General features: G+C 35.1%; 1 protein-coding gene across 2 annotated transcripts in view; it reads right to left on the bottom strand.

Annotated features, from left to right (window-relative positions):
• The window catches only part of LOC135092275 (uncharacterized), a 25,981-nt gene that overhangs the window by 14,573 nt on the left and 1,408 nt on the right, over positions 1–10,000 (bottom strand). The gene's annotated exons all lie outside the window — the stretch shown is intronic.

Genomic DNA, 10,000 nt, shown 5'->3' with positions numbered 1-10,000 from the left:
ATATATAACTAGTTCTTTTTTTTTAATCTTTCGAGTGAGGTCAATTTTTTTTCTTTTTTTCTAGATACTAAGAAATATTCAGGTTTATTATATTTTCTCATTTTTTTTCTTTTTTCGTGTAGATACCAGGAAAATCTTTTAATCTAGATATATAACTAGTTCTTTTTTTTTATTAAGGTGTGTGTTGAAAGATAATTGTCAGTTTAACATTGTCTTTTCAACTCTTTCTTCGGTGGATATGCTTTGCTTAATATATTTCATGGTAGTTGCAAATACAGGCATTACTTTCAATCAACAGACATGAAAACACACACACACACACACACACACACACACACACACACACACACACAAACATTTATCTTCTCTAAAGTCTTTCATATATTCTAAGTCTTTCTTTTATCCTTTTCTATATCGTTTTGTATATCTGCATGCCTTGTTTTTCTTGCATTTTTCATTCTTTCAGTTACCTTGGTGCTTTTCTCATTATTTTCACGCATCACCACCAAACTACACAGAGAAATAAACATCAATAGATTTTTCAGACTCTGCCTCGCTTTGTCACTTCCTTGCATTATCATTATCTTATTTATTTATTTTTTTTCACTGCTACAATTACCCTGAAGTGTTTTATAGCGGTTATAAATAAAGGACACATAACCTTCCAGAAAAATATACAACTATATTCTTCCTATTTTGTGACTCGTTTTTCTTGTCCTTTTCCACTTTTTTATATTTTTTTGCGTTATAGTTGCCTTGTGGTGTGTTTTTGTGGTTGTAACTACAAGTACACCCTTAATCAACAACAAAGTCCAAAATATAACATGAATTATACAACTTTATTTTTCCTGAGACTAAAATATGCTCTCTCTCTCTCTCTCTCTCTCTCTCTCTCTCTCTCTCTCTCTCTCTCTCTCTCGACACTTCTTATTACTTCTTTTCTTAATGTTATAGTTGGCTTGTGATGTTTTATGGAGGTTGTAAATACACGTACGTCCTTTATTACCACTGATATGTTATAGAAAATGTACAGCTTTTTTTTTTTCCTATGACTAAAATATGCTTTGATTCTCTCGCCTTTTCTTATTTCTTCTTCTTTTTTTAATGTTATACCTAGCTCGCAGTGTTTTGTGAAGCTTGTAAATAAAAGTATATCCTTAATTATCACCGAAGTGTTATAGGAAATGAACAAATTAATTTTTTTTCATAAGACTAAAATCTACTTGGTTTTCGCTATTTGTTTTTCTTCTTTTTTTTTTTTTCTTATGTTATACTTGGCTTATTGTGTTTTATAGAGGTTGATTATGATGGTTGTAAATACAGGTGTACCCTTTATTATTACCACCACCACTACAACCACCACCACCACCACCACCACCACCACCAGCATCCTAGAGAGGAAACAGAAGCGCGGCGAGAAAACACTACACTACATTACGCATGCATGACACGGCCCTGAATGCAGCTTTGCCGACTCTCATCCCAGTGATCACTCCTTTCCTCCTGTGGTGACTGCACTCTTATTAATAGCCACGTGTTGCCAGTAATGGTGGTGGCTTAGATGGTAGCGTGTCTGATTACGTCTGTTTTAAAAGCACTTCTTCGCCTCACCTCCACTATTTCCAAAGTTTCAGTTATAAAATTAAAGTTACAGGGGTTTTTAAGGGTGTCTTGGTATTTTTAGTGACAGATTAACAAGATTTCTACATTATGAATAGGAGAAGCACTCGTGTAAACCCTGCTACTCAGCTACGTGGCCTTGGAAAATAGTCATGGTGAGAGGACAGACCGCTTCTGAATACACAATCGAATCCTAAGACCAGCCAGGGATACTTCTGCGACAATTGCCCGTCGCTCTCGGTTCACCCAGCCTTCAACTCTTTCCCTGCGATGTAACTCCACCTACAGCAACACCTCACAGCGTTAGAAGCAACAAAAATCTTAATAAACCTCGACTAGAAAGAAAGAAAAGGGGATTAAAAGAATAAATTTAGCAGTTTTTCGCTAGTATAATGCTCAGTGATGTTTATAGAGCGAGAAGAAAGATGTCAGGATATAACTACACTAACAGCAACACCTCACAGCGTTAGAAGCAACAAAAATCTTAATAAACCTCGACTAGAAAGAAAGAAAAAGGGATTAAAAGAATAAATTTAGCAGTTTTTCGCTAGTACAATGTTCAGTGATGTCTATAGAGCGAAAAGAAAGATGTCAGGATATAACTACACTAACAACAGCACCTCACAACGCTAGAAGCAACGAAATCTTTATAAACTTCGACTAGAAATGAATAAAAGGAGATTAAAAGAATGGATTTAGCAGTTTTTCGCTAGTGTAATGCTTAGAAATGGCTATGGAGCAAGAGGAAAGATGGCAGAATGCTCAGTAATTAGCGAAAACCTGACCATGCAAAGTGTTAATCGGGCATTAGTTGGAAATGACCAGGAATGTTAAGGTGGAGCAGCAAGGAACGGCCCACCTTACTTCACATGCCGCGGGGCTGAAGAAAGGTGACGCTGCCTGACCTATGCCAAGCCTGAATCTGAGTCCGGCACACCTGTATGTTACGTTGCTGGTGGTGGTGGTGGTGGTGGTGGTGGTTGCGTTATTATGGCTAGTGATTTGTAGTTAGGTTAGGTTAGTTGTAAGTAGTTTTAGTTGGTTATAGTTGTCTTCATAGTGGTTCTAGTTATACGTAAGTTGTAGATGGTTGTAGTTGTGGTTAGTTATGGTTCTAATTACCTCTCGTTATATGTAGTTAATGATAATTGTTTTCATAATTATACATTCGTGGGCTCTTTTTTATTTATTTATTTTTTTATTTTTTTAAGATTTTTGTTCCCCTTGGCCGGTGTCCCTCCTACATAAAAAACAAAAAAGTTATAGTAATTAAATTCATAGTTAGTTAAATCTGTGGTTATTTTATATTTATGGTTAGTAGTAGTTACAGTAGCTATAGTTAAAGTTAATCACAGTTATAATAGTTCTAGTTTTAGTTAGCAATAGTTATATGATCATAGTTACAGTTGTAATTGGTTACATTCATAGTTACACAAGTTATAGCTAATTATATTTGTAGTGAGTCATATATATAGCTAGTTAAGTTACATACATAGTTATATAGTCATCATTGGTTACATTCATAGTTACAGAAGTTATAGCTAATTATATTTGTAGTGAGTCATATATATAGCTAGTTAAGTTATATACACTCCCAGTAAACTATTATTACAAACACGATTCCATTAATCTGTATGAGTTTCAAGCACCAGCCAACAATTTACACGGTACTGAAATTATTTTTATTGTAAGTATAAGAGATGAAAATGAAGTCTGACTGTAACTTCCTGTATGATGCGAGAAGGAGACAAATTACAAGTTGTCATTATTATTGCTTAACAGTGAGTCTGCCTGCGGTTGAGGGAAGGACATCTTTACAATCTGGAATCAATTTTTATTTTTTATTTATTTTTTTCTGTTTTGATTTCCTAAAGTATTATTTATTTCATGATTCTTGTTAAGTGTCAATAGAAGTCCATTCACTTTTTTATTTATTTATTTATTTATTTATTTATTTATTTTTCTATTAGTGAGTCTTGTGTCTGGAAACTTGCGTCGGATGAACATCTTTACAAATTTATATCTTGTTTATTATTATTATCATCGTTTTAAGGTAATTTTTCTTTGTGTTTCGATTTGATTTATGGAGATTGAAACATTATTGTCTCTTTTTCACTTAATCTGCAGTTACGGTTCCTCAGTTTGTCAGTAATTTAAAAAAAAAACAAAAAAAAAAACGAAAACAAAGGTATAAAAAACACGTTTGTTTCTCAGTGTATCGTACAGTATTCAAAAATTATCGAACAGGATTTTCCTACTGTGCTTTTCTTTTTTTTTGGTTCCATCTTGTTTATGTCTTTCCTTATTTGTCTTCCTGTTGTTTGTTTTCCTTTCTTTCATTCATGCTTTTATTTTTTCCCGTCTGTGTTTTTTCTGTCGTGTGTGTGTGTGTGTGTGTGTGTGTGTGTGTGTGTGTGTGTGTGTGTGTGTGTGTGTGTGTGTGTGTGTGTGTGAGTGTGTGTAAGTATTATGATGCAACACATCTGAGAGAAGAAGATACACACACACACACACACACACACACACACACACACACACACACACACACACACACACACACACACACACACACACACACACACACACACACACACACACACACACACACAACCCTCACGGACGACCCAACTAGTAAAAAAAAAAAAAAAACATAACTTCCTTACATGCTTCCTTGTGTGTGTGTGTGTGTGTGTGTGTGTGTGTGTGTGTGTGTCCGTCTGTCTGTGTTAATGATAACTGAGAAAAACAAGGAAGTGAAAGAGAAATTATAGATAAAGAGAATAATTAAGAGGAGGAGGAAGAGGAGATAATGACAATAATAGTAGTAAAAATAATAATAATAATAATAATAATAATAATAATGATAATAATAATAATAATAATAACAACAACAACAACAATAAACAACACACACACATAAACAAAACAAACGAACAGACAAACACGGAAGCTAGCACGTAAACAAAAACAAACCAGACACACACACACACACACACACACACCTCACTCCCGTTTTCTATACCACACTCAACACCATATAAGGATAGACTGACGCTATAATATACTAAAAAATAAAAAAAAAATAAAAAAAAACAAGATACTCGTTTTCTTTGGCAAGGAGGATCTAAGTTCATGAAATCCTTGGTTCTCACGGGTTCGCATCCCTCTCCCTCTCCCTCTCTCTCTCCCTCTCTCTCTCCCCCCCTCTATCTCTCTCTCTTCCTTGACCTAGCCATCTTCTGACCTGACCTTGGCTTATAACCTCTTTGTACGTAACCAAGAGGAGGAGGAGGAGGAGGAGGAGGGAAAGGGAGAGAAGAGGAGGAAGAAAACGTGATGTTGTAATAGTTCTCTCTCTCTCTCTCTCTCTCTCTCTCTCTCTCTCTCTCTCTCTCTCTCTCTCTCTCTCTCTCTCTCTCTCTCTCTCTCTCTCTCTCATTCTTTACATTTTTTTATTATATTGTTCATGAAAAACAGGTTAAAAGTTTAAAGTTTATTGCATTGTAATGTTATTTTTTTTTTTATTTATGTTCTGTTTTCTTCCTTAAATTTTGTTGTTATTCGTATTTCCATTTTGTATTTTTTTTTCTGCATTTCCTTTCGCTCGAATTTATTTCTTCAAGCTTTTACAATTTATTTTTTTTCTCCTCTCTCTTCCTTTTTCTTTCTTCTTCTTTACGTAATGAAATTCAGCAAGGTTACATACACCCCTCCTCCGCCCTTTCTCTCTCTCTCTCTCTCTCTCTCTCTCTCTCTCTCTCTCTCTCTCTCTCTCTCTCTCTCACCCGTAAAAAAAAAACGTACAATGGGTGACCTTCATGTTTCCGCTCAGAATTTACTACGAAGCCGCCACGTCATTCCTCTGCGCGAAAGAAAACGGGGGAAAAAAAAAAAGCAGGAACACAATAGGACAGGTAAGAATGTTAATAGACAGGTACAGGTAGACAGAAGGTTAACAGTAGGCAGGTGAGAGAGAGAGAGAGAGAGAGAGAGAGAGAGAGAGAGAGAGAGAGAGAGAGAGAGAGAGAGAGAGAGAGAGAGGGGGGGAGGGGGGAGGCAAGCACAGACAAACAGATAAACATAGAGAAAGTTACGGAAAACACACACACACACACACACACACACACACACACAACACTACACTCATCTCCTTCAATAAATAAATATAATACAAAATTACTACAAGAGAGAGAGAGATAGAGAGAGAGAGAGAGAGAGAGAGAGAGAGAGAGAGAGAGAGAGAGAGAGAGAGAGAGAGAGACAGAGAGAGAGAGAGAGAATACACTATCACTCCCTTTATAGACACAACTCCCCCTCAACGCAATTCTCTATCAAGTCTGTGTCCTTTAAAACCGCAGGAGACGAGGAGATGCAAAAATCCGCCCAAACCTTATCTGAAATTATAGCCCAACGTATTAAGCCTATGAAAAGAAAAACAGCAAAAATAGCAAACTCCCCGATGGCGTTCAGGATGTGGGACTTTTACCCCTGTCGCTACCTGCCGGAGGGAAGTAGAAACCGGAGGAAAGCAAGGGAGGGAAGGGAGGGATAGCGACATATAAACAGGATACTTACAATGCATATACACACATACAAACAAACACACACACATACACACATAAAACTCCTAATCATTACATGCTGTCCAGACATACACACACACATACACACGTACACACCTAACCTCTATACATCAATGTTAATGACCTAAGGGAAGTTTAGAGGAATATTGTGACCCGCGTGTTGGTCAGCTTGGCGACGCGAGCAGGGCAAAAACTGGCTTAGTTAGGCAACCTGGGTTCGAGGACGCCAGGTGGGAGAACAGGTAAGGTGGAGGTGGCCAGGTGAGTGAGAGGCGACGCTCACTCACTACCGGGACTCAGGCATTTCGCGAGGTAGGTGTGTTGGTCAGGTGTGTCGTCTGCAGGTGTGGTTTTGAGTACAGGTGTAAAAGGTATGAGGTTCTTTAAATATATTCGGAGATCTTACAGGTAATTGGCTTCTTAATTACAGTTGTGCTCTTTTTAAGGTGTGTTGCTCAGGTGTGACGTCTGCAGGTGTGTGTTTTTAGTACATATTTTTTTTTTTTAAGATATATATATTTTTTTTTTTTATATATACTCGGAGGCCTTGTTAATTAAAAATGTGTCGTCTACAGGTGTTCCTTATTATTGTTAAAGTTACTCTGATTTTTCAATATACTAGGATATCTTACAGTTAAGGGGCTTGATAATTACAGTTGTGATTTTTACAGGTGTTTTCTTACAGGTGTGTCGTCTACAGGTTTTTGATTACAGGTGATAAGGTAAGAGACATGTCCTGTAGATCTTATTGTTACTCGGCTTTTTGATTACATGTATTGTGTGATATAGGTGTTGCTTCAGGTGTCCCGTCCGTATACAGGTGCCTTGAATTACAGATAAGGATTAGAGAACCTTTTAAATTACAGATGTTGAATAGAAAAAGATATATTTTTAACCAAAGATTGAAGAAAAAGCACAAAACAAGAAAAGGTCAAGAAATAAAAAGGTTAAAGGAAAAAGACACAAAACACGAGATTAATAGTGACTAAAAAAACTAAAGACTGAAGAAAAACACAAAGGAAGAAAAGGTCAATAAATAAGAAGGATAAAGGATGAAGAGAGACACAGATTCCGCGAGATTGTCAGTATGCAAGAAGTTTAAATAATGAGAAAGGACACAAAACGAGAGATTACCAATGATTAAGAGAACCAAAGATTGTAGAAAAAGCGTAAAAAAAAAAAAACACGAGGAGATGAAAAGATAAGATCAAATAATAATAAAAGACAAGGAAATAATGAAAAAAAAGACAAAAGGCGAGATTATCAGTGACTAAGATAAGATTGAGGAAAAAAACATAAAAAAAAAACAAGATAAATAATAAGCTGAAATAACAATGAAAGCCACAAATACAAGGATGTCAACAACTAGAATGAAAGACTGAGGGAAAACACGAAAAGCTGTGGAAATAAGCAGGACAAGTTACCCCGCTTCTTACCACCACTGTACTTGTCCCACTGAAACATTGCTGTGAGCTAGGATCGAACCCGTAACCTTTAATCCGACAGGCAAGAAGTGTACCACATAGCCACCTCTACGTGACTCTTCATTAACAGGTACTACTTGGTGCAGGTGTTTCTTTCCTTACAAGTGTTGCGTCCTCAGGTGACTCGTTCGTACAGGTGTGTTGTCTCAAGGTATTTTCTCGACGTGTGTTTTGGTTGCAGGTATTAGTAAAGGTGTTGCATTTAAGGCCAGTTTATTGACAGGTATTCTCCTTCACAAGGTGTTTAATTTTCTAAGCTTACGGTGATTTTTTAAGGTATTTTTTCAGGTGACAATTTCCAGGGAGAGTTTATGAAAGTATCAGTATATATTTTTTTCTTCTTTCGTTCAAGGTGGCTTAATTTCCAGGTAAATTTAGCAGTATTACTTCCACAGTGACTTAATTTCCAGGAAAGTTTATGAGTCAATACTTTTTTTCCGTTCAAGGTGACTTATTTTCCAGATAGAGCTCAAAGAAGTTTCGCTAACTTACTTCGATCAAGGTGATTTGATTTCCAAGTACAGTTTACAGGAGTCTAAATATATTCTTCAAGGTGATTTATTTTCCAAGCGAGGTTTATGGAACTTTCACTAAATCATCTCATGTAGGGCGATCTGACTTGCAAGTAGAAGTTTATGGAGAGTTAAAGCAATTTTTTTTCAAGGTAATTTTGATTTCTATGTAAACTTTCCAAGTTCATAGGAGTTATTTATTTATTTATTTTTTTCCAAGCAGACTTAACTTCCGAGTAAAATTTATGGAGGCTTCAATAAATCGTAAGTCGAGGCTTCAGCTTAAAGGTCACAAGCTGCAGGTTTCCAAAGGTTCCTACAGGTTAATTAAGCCGCGTACAGGTAAACACAGGTACCACCTTTAATGATAATAATATCAAAGTAACTGTAATTGCGCACGAGTTACGGTATTCACAGGTAACCCGTTATTAAGTATAGATAACTAATCATCAGGTACAAATACAGGTAAGTAAATTATTCAGGTAAGATAAGTAAGGCAGGTAGACAGATAGACAAGATAAGAAGATAAATAGATACGTGTGTAAATAAAATGAACAAATAGGTAAGATAGACAGGTAGATATGTTAAGTGGACAGGTAACTAAGGTAGGTAAACTGGACAAGGTAAGGTAAATTAGACAGGTAAAGTGAATTAGGTAAGATAAATAAGACAGGTAAGTGAATTAGGTAAGGTAAATAAAGGAGATAGAGAAGCAAGATTAGTAAACATAGAGGTAACGTAAGGTAGACAAAAGAAGGTAGATTAGACAGGTAAAGTGAATTAATTAAGAGATAGAGAGGCAACATACAGGTAAGATAAGATAAGGTAGACAGAAGAAGGTAAATTAGACAGGTAGGTAAATAAAGTAAGGTAAGTGACAGGTACACAGGTAGAAGTAAATCTTTAAGGAAACACTAGTATTTTGTGTATCTATAACTACCTGTTAGTCTAAATGAGCAGGTAAGTAATTATGTTGACTCCTGACTCTCTCTCTCTCTCTCTCTCTCTCTCTCTCTCTCTCTCTCTCTCTCTCTCTCTCTCTCTCTCTCTCTCTCTCTCTCTCTCTCTCTCTCTCTCTCTCATTAGACACAATAGCCTCGTCTTTAAATACTTCCTCACTATGTGGTTTCCAAAGCGAGTAAAAAAAAATAAAAATAAATGAGTAAATAAATAAATAACTTGTTGTAAAGGTTGTGAGAAAAAAAAAATGACGAATATAAACATGAATAGATAATATGAAGCGTAAATATCTCGTTCATAGAGATGACAGTGGTGGTGGTGGTGATGGTGATGATGATAATAATAATGATAATAATAAAGATGATGATGATAATAATAATAATAGTAATAATAATAATAATAATAATAATAATAATAATAATAATAATAATAATAATAATAATAATAATAACAACAACAACAACAACAACAACAACAACAACAACAACAACAACAACAACAACAACAACAACAACAACAACAACAACAAAAATAACAACAAAAACGATAATAATAATAATAATAATAATAATAATAATAATAATAATAATAATAATAATAATAATAATAATAATAAAAATAACAATAATAATAATAATAATAATAGTAGTAGTAGCAATAGTAGTAGTAGTAGTAGTAGTAGTAGTAGTAGTAGTAGTAGTAGTAGTAGTAGTAGTAGTAGTAGTAGTAGTACTTAGTAGTAGTAGTAGTAGTAGCAGTAGTAGTAGTAGTAGTAGTAGTAGTAATAATAATAATAATAATAATAATAATAATAATAATAATAATAATAATAATAATAATA

Source organism: Scylla paramamosain, chromosome 39 (genome assembly GCF_035594125.1).
Source record: "Scylla paramamosain isolate STU-SP2022 chromosome 39, ASM3559412v1, whole genome shotgun sequence".
NCBI lineage: Eukaryota > Metazoa > Arthropoda > Malacostraca > Decapoda > Portunidae > Scylla > Scylla paramamosain.
The sequence above is the reverse complement of the archived record's forward strand: the minus strand, read 5'-3'. Positions and strand labels throughout refer to the sequence as shown.